The sequence below is a fragment of the Dama dama genome, chromosome 13, assembly GCF_033118175.1.
Source record: "Dama dama isolate Ldn47 chromosome 13, ASM3311817v1, whole genome shotgun sequence".
Taxonomy (NCBI): Eukaryota; Metazoa; Chordata; class Mammalia; order Artiodactyla; family Cervidae; genus Dama; species Dama dama.
Window position 1 is genome coordinate 11,196,415 of NC_083693.1, and position 14,047 is coordinate 11,210,461.

A 14,047-nucleotide genomic window follows, 5' to 3' on the forward strand; every position below is an offset into this window, starting at 1 on the left:
CCAGCCAGCACGTGCTCGGATCGATGACGACACCCTCTCATGCATTCCTTGGAAATCTGAACAAAATGAGTGAGAACTCACTACCGTCTCCTCATCGAAACTGAGGTCCAGCACGTTGCCTCCCTTGGGGTTAAGGGTGGGACTGGTTAGCAAGAGGGCTTCTCTGACTGCGTCACACATACACATGGAGGAGCCAGGTCACCACCATTTGCGAGGCTCCCATCTGCGGGTGGGCCGTGTCCAGATGTTCGAGCAGCCCTCTTGGAATGTGGGGTCCATGGTGAAGGGCACTGAGGAGCAGAAGAGGCATCCGGCTTGTCCAGTGGTGGTAGGTGTCGCAGTCGATCCTGGCATCGGACAGTGAGCTCTTCTCTCAGGGCGGTGCATTTTGTCCTGGTTCCTGCTGCAAGTGTGCTAATTGGGGCTCTCGTGATGTCGATTCTGACGCAAGGAAGCTTCTGTGGTGTCTGATTGGAGGCCCAGGTCAGATCTGAGGCCCTGGCCATTGCCGCCCTTTGGGTTGGTGAGATTGCTGAGTACCCTGTGGGCTGCAGCGGCTGCAGAGACCTAGGGGAACGGTGGCAGTTGTGAAAGTTAATAGGCCTCATTTCTGCCCTTGGGAGTTCCTGAATTGCAAGTCCTGTCACATGCTTGAGTCTTGGAGGTCGCCATGGACTGTGTTGAGGTCACAGGCCTGCATTGCTCCTGCATGTTGACCAGAGCCCCAGAGGAGAATGGTTGGGCAGGTGAGGAAAAGCGCAGTGTGATTGCCTGGGATGTTATGTCTGCTGAGGCTGCAGGCACTGTCGTTCTGTTTTCACTGATACATAGTGTGGTCCTTTGGAAGCTGCCCTCAGCTGGGTACAGAGGAGGGGGCATTGCTTGTGCCTGGGAGGCTCAGTGAAATGTGACGTTTGTGTCCTTGGTGGCCTGCTGCCGGTAGAAGGACTCCCGAAGGGTATCTTCGGTGCCTTGAAGAGTTGCAAGAAGAGAGGCCAAGCAAGCAGCCCTGTGGTTTGTTATGTGGAGTGTGCACATGCCCGTTGGCCGCCATTTGTCCCCTGGGCCTGGAATTACCTAGGCTCCCTAAGGTTGGGGCCAGTCAGCCGGCCCTGATAGCACCAATGTGTTTGCCTCCTGGCAATGGAGCATCTTGCTTGGAGGCCCATGGTTCTGGTAGAGATTGGCCATTGGTTGGAATACCCAGGCTGACTCAATGTAGGAGCCAGCAGCTCCCATGGCGCTTTGGCAGAGACCTGTGGCATCCAGGGTCTTACCCTGACAGGTCTTCTGAAGTCTTCATGATAGCATCCTTAATGATCTGAGTGCACGCGGTCATTTTGCGCCCCGTCATCCTGTGGGTGTTCCTGCTTGAGGATTGTCCCTGTGTGTGCCGAGGCCTTGGAGGCTTCAGATTTGGGTGAGTGACCCTTGGGGCAGGATGAGTCCAATGTGGACCACGCCCTGCATTATGGGAGCTTTCTGTGGGGTTTGGTCAGTAGCCTGGTCCCTACAGGGTGTGGATGTGAGGATAATCTGGCCAGGAAAGGGATCCCGTTTCTGTTGGAGTGACCCCTGGATCCTGATACCTGAGGAAGTCCAAGTCCCATCCTTCCTTTCTGTCAGAGGCCGCCCAATGAGTGGACTGACTGGCAGTAAGAGACGCATGCCTTGAATTCTGCTCCTATTCGAGGGTGCGCTGGGCCAAATCTGCCATAGTGCCAAGTTCACCTTACTCTGTAGTTCTCTGGGAAACTTTTCTGGTTAGGGTGGAGGTGAACCTTGTGCCAAGGACCCCTGAGCTGTAGTAGTAGCTACAGTCTCAGGGTACGTGGCATTCACACAGATGCTCCGCAAGGTGGCCTTGGGCGGTCAGATTTCTGTTCTTTGGTCAGAGATCATGGGTCATGCAGACTGGGAGCCTAGAGCCTACGTCAACAGCCCCTCAGTGAAATTTTTCATGGGGCTGAAGGAAGATGCCATGTGTAATCCCCCATTTCGTGGGAGGACAGGAGGTCAGGGCTCCATGAAGACGGCATGCGTGTTCAGACTGCAGGGCCTTTCAATGCGGGCTCTTAGACTTGGCTACCTGGACATATTTCTGGACACACCCCAAAATTGCCGAGAGTGCATTCTTGTTGGTACACTGGGACACAGGCACTCAACCCCACATCGAAGCCCCTGCCACCCATGCATGCTGAGTCAGAAAGACACCCACATGACCTTGAGCCTAATTTGCTGCACTCTTTTGAACGATAGGTAACCAGTGGTCTGTAAGGGATGGATGTAGTTGGGTTGCAGATACAGGCCTTCCCCCAGTGAAACCTCTGCATCAGTGTTACTCAGTGAGAGACCAAGTCCACATCTCAAGTGTTCCTGTGCTTTCTGTCCCCTCGTCAGATGCAGTTGCCAGATATGGCTGTCCATGACCCAGGAGACGAAGGTCCGCCCCTGAGGCGGCGGCTCGAGGTGCAAGGGAGTCCGGCAAGAAGTGTGGCGGCCCAGCGTGGTGCCAGGGCTTTTTGGATCACCGAGCACGGTACGGCTTCTCCTGCCCCAAAACGTGTCGTGAATTTCAGGTTTCCTGGCACTGCCTGAGTGGCTGTACGTATGGAGGGACCGTTCCTCTTGCTGAGAAGCCTGGGGGCTCTGAGTTGCCCTGGCTGCTGGAGGACTCCCAGGTCACTGGTTCCTCCATGGACCGGCGCTGCCTGCCCTGTGGAGGTGGGGAGCCAGCCAGCACGTGCTCGGATCGATGACGACACCCTCTCATGCATTCCTTGGAAATCTGAACAAAATGAGTGAGAACTCACTACCGTCTCCTCATCGAAACTGAGGTCCAGCACGTTGCCTCCCTTGGGGTTAAGGGTGTGACTGGTTAGCAAGAGGGCTTCTCTGACTGCGTCACACACACGCATGGAGGAGCCAGGTCACCACCATTTGCGAGGCTCCCATCTGCGGGTGGGCCGTGTCCAGATGTTCGAGCAGCCTTCATGGAATGTGGGGTCCATGGTGAAGGGCACTGAGGAGCAGAAGAGGCATCCGGCTTGTCCAGTGGTGGTAGGTGTCGCAGTCGATCCTGGCATCGGACAGTGAGCTCTTCTCTCAGAGCGGTGCATTTTGTCTTGGTTCCTGCTGCAAGTGTGCTAATTGGGGCTCTCGTGATGTCGATTCTGACGCAAGGAAGCTTCTGTGGTGTCTGATTGGAGGCCCAGGTCAGATCTGAGGCCCTGGCCATTGCCGCCCTTTGGGTTGGTGAGATTGCTGAGTACCCTGTGGGCTGCAGCGGCTGCAGAGACCTAGGGGAACGGTGGCAGTTGTGAAAGTTAATAGGCCTCATTTCTGCCCTTGGCAGTTCCTGAATTGCAAGTCCTGTCACATGCTTGAGTCTTGGAGGTCACCATGGACTGTGTTGTGGTCACAGGCCTGCATTGCTCCTGCAGGTTGACCAGAGCCCCAGAGGAGAATGGTTGGGCAGGTGAGGAAAAGCGCAGTGTGATTGCCTGGGATGTTATGTCTGCTGAGGCTGCAGGCACTGTCGTTCTGTTTTCACTGATACATAGTGTGGTCCTATTGAAGCTGCCCTCAGCTGGGTATAGAGGAGGGCGCATTGCTTGTACCTGGGAGGCTCAGTGACAGGTGACGTTTGTGTCCTTGGTGGCCTGCTGCCAGTAGAAGGACTCCCGAAGGGTATCTTTGGTGCCTTGAAGAGTTGCAAGAAGAGAGGCCAAGCAAGCAGCCCTGTGGGTTGTTATGTGGTGTGTGCACCTGCCCCTTGGCCGCCATTTGTCCCCTGGGCCTGGAAGTACCTAGGCTCCCTAAGGTTGGGGCCAGTCAGCCGGCCCTGATAGCAGCAATGTGTTCGCCCCCTGGCAATGGAGCATCAAGTTTGGAGCCCCATGGTTCTGGTAGAGATTGGCCATTGGTTGGAATACCCAGGCTGACTCAGTGTAGGAGCCAGCAGCTCCCATGGCGCTATGGCAGAGACCTGTGGCATCCAGGGTCTTCCCCTGACAGGTCTTCTGAAGTCTTCATGAAAGCATCCTTAGTGATCTGTGTGGACGCGGTCATTTTGCCACCCGTCATCCTGTGGGTGTTCCTGCTTGAGGATTGTCCCTGTGTGTACCGAGGCCTTGGAGGCTTCAGATTTGGGTGAGTGACCCTTGGGGCAGGATGAGTCCAATGTGGACCACGCCCTGCATTATGGGAGCTTTCTATAGGGTGTGGTCAGTAGCCTGGTCCCTACAGGGTGTGGATGTGAGGATAATCTGGCCAGGAAAGGGATCCCGTTTCTGTGGGAGTGACCCCTGGATCCTGGTACCTGAGGAAGTCCAAGTCCCATCCTTCCTTTCTGTCAGAGGCCGCCCAATGAGTGGACTGACTGGCAGGAAGAGACGCATGCCTTGAATTCTGCTCCTATTCGAGGGTGCGCTGGGGCAAATCTGCCCTAGTGCCAAGTTCACCTTACTCTGTAGTTCTCTGGGAAACTTTTCTGGTTAGGGTGGAGGTGAACCTTGTGCCAAGGACCCCTGAGCTGTAGTAGTAGCTAGTCTCAGGGTACGTGGCATTGACACAGATGCTCCGCAAGGTGGCCTTGGGCGGTCAGATTTCTGTGCTTTGGTCAGAGATCATGGGTCATGGGGACTGGGAGCCTAGAGCCTACGGCAACAGCGCCTCAGTGAAATTTTTCATGGGGCTGAAGGAAGATGCCAGGTGTCATCCCCCATTTCGTGGGAGGACAGGAGGTCAGGGCTCCATGCAGACGGCATGCGTGTTCAGACTGCAGGGCCTTTCAGTGCGGGCTCTGAGACTTGGCTACCTGGACATATTTCTGGACACACCCCCAAATTGCCGAGAGTGCATTCTTGTTGGTACACCGGGACACAAGCACTCAACCCCACATCGAAGCCCCTGCCACCCATGCATGCTGAGTCAGAAAGACACCCACATGACCTTGAGCCTAATTTGCTGCACTCTTTTGAAAGGTAGGTAACCAGTGGTCTGTAAGGGATGGATGTAGTTGGGTTGCAGATACAGGCCTTCCCCCAGTGAAACCTCTGCATCAGTGTTACTCAGTGAGAGACCAAGTCCACATCTCAAGTGTTCCTGTGCTTTCTGTCCCCTCGTCAGATGCAGTTGCCAGATATGGCTGTCCATGACCCAGGAGACGAAGGTCCGCCCCTGAGGCGGCGGCTCGAGGTGCAAGGGAGTCCGGCAAGAAGTGTGGCGGCCCAGCGTGGTGCCAGGGCTTTTTGGATCACCGAGCACGGTACGGCTTCTCCTGCCCCAAAACGTGTCGTGAATTTCAGGTTTCCTGGCACTGCCTGAGTGGCTGTACGTATGGAGGGACCGTTCCTCTTGCTGAGAAGCCTGGGGGCTCTGAGTTGCCCTGGCTGCTGGAGGACTCCCAGGTCACTGGTTCCTCCATGGAGCGGCGCTGCCTGCCCTGTGGAGGTGGGGAGCCAGCCAGCACGTGCTCGGATCGATGACGACACCCTCTCATGCATTCCTTGGAAATCTGAACAAAATGAGTGAGAACTCACTACCGTCTCCTCATCGAAACTGAGGTCCAGCACGTTGCCTCCCTTGGGGTTAAGGGTGGGACTGGTTAGCAAGAGGGCTTCTCTGACTGCGTCACACACACGCATGGAGGAGCCAGGTCACCACCATTTGCGAGGCTCCCATCTGCGGATGGGCCGTCTCCAGATGTTCGAGCGGCCTTCTTGGAATGTGGGGTCCATGGTGAAGGGCACTGAGGAGCAGAAGAGGCATCCGGCTTGTCCAGTGGTGGTAGGTGTCGCAGTCGATCCTGGCTTCGGACAGTGAGCTCTTCTCTCAGAGCGGTGCATTTTGTCTTGGTTCCTGCTGCAAGTGTGCTAATTGGGGCTCTCGTGATGTCGATTCTGATGCAAGGAAGCTTCTGTGGTGTCTGATTGGAGGCCCAGGTCAGATCTGAGGCCCTGGCCATTGCGGCCCTTTGGGTTGGTGAGATTGCTGAGTACCCTGTGGGCTGCAGCGGCTGCAGAGACCTAGGGGAACGGTGGCAGTTGTGAAAGTTAATAGGCCTCATTTCTGCCCTTGGCAGTTCCTGAATTGCAAGTCCTGTCACATGCTTGAGTCTTGGAGGTCGCCATGGACTGTGTTGTGGTCACAGGCCTGCATTGCTCCTGCAGGTTGACCAGAGCCCCAGAGGAGAATGGTTGGGCAGGTGAGGAAAAGCGCAGTGTGATTGCCTGGGATGTTACATCTGCTGAGGCTGCAGGCACTGTCGTTCTGTTTTCACTGATACATAGTGTGGTCCTATTGAAGCTGCCCTCAGCTGGGTATAGAGGAGGGCGCATTGCTTGTGCCTGGGAGGCTCAGTGACAGGTGACGTTTGTGTCCTTGGTGGCCTGCTGCCAGTAGAAGGACTCCCGAAGGGTATCTTTGGTGCCTTGAAGAGTTGCAAGAAGAGAGGCCAAGCAAGCAGCCCTGTGGGTTGTAATGTGGTGTGTGCACCTGCCCCTTGGCCGCCATTTGTCCCCTGGGCCTGGAATTACCTAGGCTCCCTAAGGTTGGGGCCAGTCAGCTGGCCCTGATAGCAGCAATGTGTTCGCCCCCTGGCAATGGAGCATCAAGTTTGGAGGCCCATGGTTCTGGTAGAGATTGGCCATTGGTTGGAATACCCAGGCTGACTCAGTGTAGGAGCCAGCAACTCCCATAGCGCTATGGCAGAGACCTGTGGCATCCAGGGTCTTCCCCTGACAGGTCTTCTGAAGTCTTCATGAAAGCATCCTTAGTGATCTGTGTGGACGCGGTCATTTTGCCACCCGTCATCCTGTGGGTGTTCCTGCTTGAGGATTGTCCCTGTGTGTACTGAGGCCTTGGAGGCTTCAGATTTGGGTGAGTGACCCTTGGGGCAGGATGAGTCCAATGTGGACCACGCCCTGCATTATGGGAGCTTTCTATAGGGTGTGGTCAGTAGCCTGGTCCCTACAGGGTGTGGATGTGAGGATAATCTGGCCAGGAAAGGGATCCCGTTTCTGTGGGAGTGACCCCTGGATCCTGGTACCTGAGGAAGTCCAAGTCCCATCCTTCCTTTCTGTCAGAGGCCGCCCAATGAGTGGACTGACTGGCAGGAAGAGACGCATGCCTTGAATTCTGCTCCTATTCGAGGGTGCGCTGGGGCAAATCTGCCCTAGTGCCAAGTTCACCTTACTCTGTAGTTCTCTGGGAAACTTTTCTGGTTAGGGTGGAGGTGAACCTTGTGCCAAGGACCCCTGAGCTGTAGTAGTAGCTAGTCTCAGGGTACGTGGCATTGACACAGATGCTCCGCAAGGTGGCCTTGGGCGGTCAGATTTCTGTGCTTTGGTCAGAGATCATGGGTCATGGGGACTGGGAGCCTAGAGCCTACGGCAACAGCGCCTCAGTGAAATTTTTCATGGGGCTGAAGGAAGATGCCAGGTGTCATCCCCCATTTCGTGGGAGGACAGGAGGTCAGGGCTCCATGCAGACGGCATGCGTGTTCAGACTGCAGGGCCTTTCAGTGCGGGCTCTGAGACTTGGCTACCTGGACATATTTCTGGACACACCCCCAAATTGCCGAGAGTGCATTCTTGTTGGTACACCGGGACACAAGCACTCAACCCCACATCGAAGCCCCTGCCACCCATGCATGCTGAGTCAGAAAGACACCCACATGACCTTGAGCCTAATTTGCTGCACTCTTTTGAACGGTAGGTAACCAGTGGTCTGTAAGGGATGGGTGTAGTTGGGTTGCAGATACAGGCCTTCCCCCAGTGAAACCTCTGCATCAGTGTTACTCAGTGAGAGACCAAGTCCACATCTCAAGTGTTCCTGTGCTTTCTGTCCCCTCGTCAGATGCAGTTGCCAGATATGGCTGTCCATGACCCAGGAGACGAAGGTCCGCCCCTGAGGCGGCGGCTCGAGGTGCAAGGGAGTCCGGCAAGAAGTGTGGCGGCCCAGCGTGGTGCCAGGGCTTTTTGGATCACCGAGCACGGTACGGCTTCTCCTGCCCCAAAACGTGTCGTGAATTTCAGGTTTCCTGGCACTGCCTGAGTGGCTGTACGTATGGAGGGACCGTTCCTCTTGCTGAGAAGCCTGGGGGCTCTGAGTTGCCCTGGCTGCTGGAGGACTCCCAGGTCACTGGTTCCTCCATGGAGCGGCGCTGCCTGCCCTGTGGAGGTGGGGAGCCAGCCAGCACGTGCTCGGATCGATGACGACACCCTCTCATGCATTCCTTGGAAATCTGAACAAAATGAGTGAGAACTCACTACCGTCTCCTCATCGAAACTGAGGTCCAGCACGTTGCCTCCCTTGGGGTTAAGGGTGGGACTGGTTAGCAAGAGGGCTTCTCTGACTGCGTCACACACACGCATGGAGGAGCCAGGTCACCACCATTTGCGAGGCTCCCATCTGCGGGTGGGCCGTGTCCAGATTTTCGAGCAGCCCTCTTGGAATGTGGGGTCCATGGTGAAGGGCACTGAGGAGCAGAAGAGGCATCCGGCTTGTGCAGTGGTGGTAGGTGTCGCAGTCGATCCTGGCTTCGGACAGTGAGCTCTTCTCTCAGAGCGGTGCATTTTGTCTTGGTTCCTGCTGCAAGTGTGCTAATTGGGGCTCTCGTGATGTCGATTCTGACGCAAGGAAGCTTCTGTGGTGTCTGATTGGAGGCCCAGGTCAGATCTGAGGCCCTGGCCATTGCGGCCCTTTGGGTTGGTGAGATTGCTGAGTACCCTGTGGGCTGCAGCGGCTGCAGAGACCTAGGGGAACGGTGGCAGTTGTGAAAGTTAATAGGCCTCATTTCTGCCCTTGGCAGTTCCTGAATTGCAAGTCCTGTCACATGCTTGAGTCTTGGAGGTCGCCATGGACTGTGTTGTGGTCACAGGCCTGCATTGCTCCTGCATGTTGACCAGAGCCCCAGAGGAGAATGGTTGGGCAGGTGAGGAAAAGCGCAGTGTGATTGCCTGGGATGTTATGTCTGCTGAGGCTGCAGGCACTGTCGTTCTGTTTTCACTGATACATAGTGTGGTCCTTTGAAAGCTGCCCTCAGCTGGGTACAGAGGAGGGGGCATTGCTTGTGCCTGCGAGGCTCAGTGAAAGGTGACGTTTGTGTCCTTGGTGGCCTGCTGCCGGTAGAAGGACTCCCGAAGGGTATCTTCGGTGCCTTGAAGAGTTGCAAGAAGAGAGGCCAAGCAAGCAGCCCTGTGGTTTGTTATGTGGAGTGTGCACATGCCCGTTGGCCGCCATTTGTCCCCTGGGCCTGGAATTACCTAGGCTCCCTAAGGTTGGGGCCAGTCAGCCGGCCCTGATAGCACCAATGTGTTTGCCCCCTGGCAATGGAGCATCAAGCTTGGTGGCCCATGGTTCTGGTAGAGATTGGTCATTGGTTGGAATACCCAGGCTGACTCAATGTAGGAGCCAGCAGCTCCCATGGCGCTTTGGCAGAGACCTGTGGCATCCAGGGTCTTCTGAAGTCTTCATGAAAGCATCCTTAATGATCTGAGTGCACGCGGTCATTTTGCGCCCCGTCATCCTGTGGGTGTTCCTGCTTGAGGATTTTCCCTGTGTGTGCCGAGGCCTTGGAGGCTTCAGATTTGGGTGAGTGACACAATGTGGACCACTCATTTGGGTGAGTGACCCAATGTAGCCCTGCATTATGGGAGCTTTCTGTGGGGTTTGGTCAGTAGCCTGGTCCCTACAGGGTGTGGATGTGAGGATAATCTGGCCAGGAAAGGGATCCCGTTTCTGTTGGAGTGACCCCTGGATCCTGATACCTGAGGAAGTCCAAGTCCCATCCTTCCTTTCTGTCAGAGGCCGCCCAATGAGTGGACTGACTGGCAGGAAGAGACGCATGCCTTGAATTCTGCTCCTATTCGAGGGTGCGCTGGGCCGAATCTGCCATAGTGCCAAGTTCACCTTACTCTGTAGTTCTCTGGGAAACTTTTCTGGTTAGGGTGGAGGTGAACCTTGTGCCAAGGACCCCTGAGCTGTAGTAGTAGCTACAGTCTCAGGGTACATGGCATTGACACAGATGCTCCGCAAGGTGGCCTTGGGCGGTCAGATTTCTGTTCTTTGGTCAGAGATCATGGGTCATGCAGACTGGGAGCCTAGAGCCTACGTCAACAGCCCCTCAGTGAAATTTTTCATGCGGCTGAAGGAAGATGCCATGTGTAATCCCCCATTTCGTGGGAGGACAGGAGGTCAGGGCTCCATGAAGACGGCATGCGTGTTCAGACTGCAGGGCCTTTCAATGCGGGCTCTTAGACTTGGCTACCTGGACATATTTCTGGACACACCCCAAAATTGCCGAGAGTGCATTCTTGTTGGTACACTGGGACACAGGCACTCAACCCCACATCGAAGCCCCTGCCACCCATGCATGCTGAGTCAGAAAGACACCCACATGACCTTGAGCCTAATTTGCTGCACTCTTTTGAACGATAGGTAACCAGTGGTCTGTAAGGGATGGATGTAGTTGGGTTGCAGATACAGGCCTTCCCCCAGTGAAACCTCTGCATCAGTGTTACTCAGTGAGAGACCAAGTCCACATCTCAAGTGTTCCTGTGCTTTCTGTCCCCTCATCAGATGCAGTTGCCAGATATGGCTGTCCATGACCCAGGAGACGAAGGTCCGCCCCTGAGGCGGCGGCTCGAGGTGCAAGGGAGTCCGGCAAGAAGTGTGGCGGCCCAGCGTGGTGCCAGGGCTTTTTGGATCACCGAGCACGGTACGGCTTCTCCTGCCCCAAAACGTGTCGTGAATTTCAGGTTTCCTGGCACTGCCTGAGTGGCTGTACGTATGGAGGGACCGTTCCTCTTGCTGAGAAGCCTGGGGGCTCTGAGTTGCCCTGGCTGCTGGAGGACTCCCAGGTCACTGGTTCCTCCATGGAGCGGCGCTGCCTGCCCTGTGGAGGTGGGGAGCCAGCCAGCACGTGCTCGGATCGATGACGACACCCTCTCATGCATTCCTTGGAAATCTGAACAAAATGAGTGAGAACTCACTACCGTCTCCTCATCGAAACTGAGGTCCAGCACGTTGCCTCCCTTGGGGTTAAGGGTGGGACTGGTTAGCAAGAGGGCTTCTCTGACTGCGTCACACACACGCATGGAGGAGCCAGGTCACCACCATTTGCGAGGCTCCCATCTGCGGGTGGGCCGTGTCCAGATTTTCGAGCAGCCCTCTTGGAATGTGGGGTCCATGGTGAAGGGCACTGAGGAGCAGAAGAGGCATCCGGCTTGTGCAGTGGTGGTAGGTGTCGCAGTCGATCCTGGCTTCGGACAGTGAGCTCTTCTCTCAGAGCGGTGCATTTTGTCTTGGTTCCTGCTGCAAGTGTGCTAATTGGGGCTCTCGTGATGTCGATTCTGACGCAAGGAAGCTTCTGTGGTGTCTGATTGGAGGCCCAGGTCAGATCTGAGGCCCTGGCCATTGCGGCCCTTTGGGTTGGTGAGATTGCTGAGTACCCTGTGGGCTGCAGCGGCTGCAGAGACCTAGGGGAACGGTGGCAGTTGTGAAAGTTAATAGGCCTCATTTCTGCCCTTGGCAGTTCCTGAATTGCAAGTCCTGTCACATGCTTGAGTCTTGGAGGTCGCCATGGACTGTGTTGTGGTCACAGGCCTGCATTGCTCCTGCATGTTGACCAGAGCCCCAGAGGAGAATGGTTGGGCAGGTGAGGAAAAGCGCAGTGTGATTGCCTGGGATGTTATGTCTGCTGAGGCTGCAGGCACTGTCGTTCTGTTTTCACTGATACATAGTGTGGTCCTTTGAAAGCTGCCCTCAGCTGGGTACAGAGGAGGGGGCATTGCTTGTGCCTGCGAGGCTCAGTGAAAGGTGACGTTTGTGTCCTTGGTGGCCTGCTGCCGGTAGAAGGACTCCCGAAGGGTATCTTCGGTGCCTTGAAGAGTTGCAAGAAGAGAGGCCAAGCAAGCAGCCCTGTGGTTTGTTATGTGGAGTGTGCACATGCCCGTTGGCCGCCATTTGTCCCCTGGGCCTGGAATTACCTAGGCTCCCTAAGGTTGGGGCCAGTCAGCCGGCCCTGATAGCACCAATGTGTTTGCCCCCTGGCAATGGAGCATCAAGCTTGGTGGCCCATGGTTCTGGTAGAGATTGGTCATTGGTTGGAATACCCAGGCTGACTCAATGTAGGAGCCAGCAGCTCCCATGGCGCTTTGGCAGAGACCTGTGGCATCCAGGGTCTTCTGAAGTCTTCATGAAAGCATCCTTAATGATCTGAGTGCACGCGGTCATTTTGCGCCCCGTCATCCTGTGGGTGTTCCTGCTTGAGGATTTTCCCTGTGTGTGCCGAGGCCTTGGAGGCTTCAGATTTGGGTGAGTGACACAATGTGGACCACTCATTTGGGTGAGTGACCCAATGTAGCCCTGCATTATGGGAGCTTTCTGTGGGGTTTGGTCAGTAGCCTGGTCCCTACAGGGTGTGGATGTGAGGATAATCTGGCCAGGAAAGGGATCCCGTTTCTGTTGGAGTGACCCCTGGATCCTGATACCTGAGGAAGTCCAAGTCCCATCCTTCCTTTCTGTCAGAGGCCGCCCAATGAGTGGACTGACTGGCAGGAAGAGACGCATGCCTTGAATTCTGCTCCTATTCGAGGGTGCGCTGGGCCGAATCTGCCATAGTGCCAAGTTCACCTTACTCTGTAGTTCTCTGGGAAACTTTTCTGGTTAGGGTGGAGGTGAACCTTGTGCCAAGGACCCCTGAGCTGTAGTAGTAGCTACAGTCTCAGGGTACATGGCATTGACACAGATGCTCCGCAAGGTGGCCTTGGGCGGTCAGATTTCTGTTCTTTGGTCAGAGATCATGGGTCATGCAGACTGGGAGCCTAGAGCCTACGTCAACAGCCCCTCAGTGAAATTTTTCATGCGGCTGAAGGAAGATGCCATGTGTAATCCCCCATTTCGTGGGAGGACAGGAGGTCAGGGCTCCATGAAGACGGCATGCGTGTTCAGACTGCAGGGCCTTTCAATGCGGGCTCTTAGACTTGGCTACCTGGACATATTTCTGGACACACCCCAAAATTGCCGAGAGTGCATTCTTGTTGGTACACTGGGACACAGGCACTCAACCCCACATCGAAGCCCCTGCCACCCATGCATGCTGAGTCAGAAAGACACCCACATGACCTTGAGCCTAATTTGCTGCACTCTTTTGAACGATAGGTAACCAGTGGTCTGTAAGGGATGGATGTAGTTGGGTTGCAGATACAGGCCTTCCCCCAGTGAAACCTCTGCATCAGTGTTACTCAGTGAGAGACCAAGTCCACATCTCAAGTGTTCCTGTGCTTTCTGTCCCCTCATCAGATGCAGTTGCCAGATATGGCTGTCCATGACCCAGGAGACGAAGGTCCGCCCCTGAGGCGGCGGCTCGAGGTGCAAGGGAGTCCGGCAAGAAGTGTGGCGGCCCAGCGTGGTGCCAGGGCTTTTTGGATCACCGAGCACGGTACGGCTTCTCCTGCCCCAAAACGTGTCGTGAATTTCAGGTTTCCTGGCACTGCCTGAGTGGCTGTACGTATGGAGGGACCGTTCCTCTTGCTGAGAAGCCTGGGGGCTCTGAGTTGCCCTGGCTGCTGGAGGACTCCCAGGTCACTGGTTCCTCCATGGAGCGGCGCTGCCTGCCCTGTGGAGGTGGGGAGCCAGCCAGCACGTGCTCGGATCGATGACGACACCCTCTCATGCATTCCTTGGAAATCTGAACAAAATGAGTGAGAACTCACTACCGTCTCCTCATCGAAACTGAGGTCCAGCACGTTGCCTCCCTTGGGGTTAAGGGTGGGACTGGTTAGCAAGAGGGCTTCTCTGACTGCGTCACACACACGCATGGAGGAGCCAGGTCACCACAATTTGCGAGGCTCCCATCTGTGGATGGGCCGTCTCCAGATGTTCGAGCGGCCTTCTTGGAATGTGGGGTCCATGGTGAAGGGCACTGAGGAGCAGAAGAGGCATCCGGCTTGTCCAGTGGTGGTAGGTGTCGCAGTCGATCCTGGCTTCGGACAGTGAGCTCTTCTCTCAGAGCGGTGCATTTTGTCTTGGTTCCTGCTGC

At 55.7% G+C, this 14,047-nt stretch overlaps 6 non-coding genes across 6 annotated transcripts; all 6 read left to right on the forward strand.

The window, feature by feature from the left end:
• The first annotated feature begins 17 nt into the window (after window positions 1-17).
• LOC133068576 (small nucleolar RNA SNORD116) lies at window positions 18-109 on the forward strand. Its single transcript, XR_009695547.1, has one exon. It is a non-coding gene; the product is annotated as a small nucleolar RNA SNORD116 (small nucleolar RNA).
• Window positions 110-2,749: 2,640 nt separating this feature from the next.
• On the forward strand, window positions 2,750-2,841 carry LOC133068577 (small nucleolar RNA SNORD116). Its single transcript, XR_009695548.1, has one exon. It is a non-coding gene; the product is annotated as a small nucleolar RNA SNORD116 (small nucleolar RNA).
• Window positions 2,842-5,479: 2,638 nt separating this feature from the next.
• On the forward strand, window positions 5,480-5,571 carry LOC133068578 (small nucleolar RNA SNORD116). Its single transcript, XR_009695549.1, has one exon. It is a non-coding gene; the product is annotated as a small nucleolar RNA SNORD116 (small nucleolar RNA).
• A 2,638-nt stretch (window positions 5,572-8,209) lies between these two features.
• On the forward strand, window positions 8,210-8,301 carry LOC133068579 (small nucleolar RNA SNORD116). Its single transcript, XR_009695550.1, has one exon. It is a non-coding gene; the product is annotated as a small nucleolar RNA SNORD116 (small nucleolar RNA).
• A 2,632-nt stretch (window positions 8,302-10,933) lies between these two features.
• On the forward strand, window positions 10,934-11,025 carry LOC133068580 (small nucleolar RNA SNORD116). The gene has a single exon (XR_009695551.1). It is a non-coding gene; the product is annotated as a small nucleolar RNA SNORD116 (small nucleolar RNA).
• Window positions 11,026-13,657: 2,632 nt separating this feature from the next.
• LOC133068581 (small nucleolar RNA SNORD116) lies at window positions 13,658-13,749 on the forward strand. Its single transcript, XR_009695552.1, has one exon. It is a non-coding gene; the product is annotated as a small nucleolar RNA SNORD116 (small nucleolar RNA).
• Window positions 13,750-14,047: the final 298 nt, after the last annotated feature.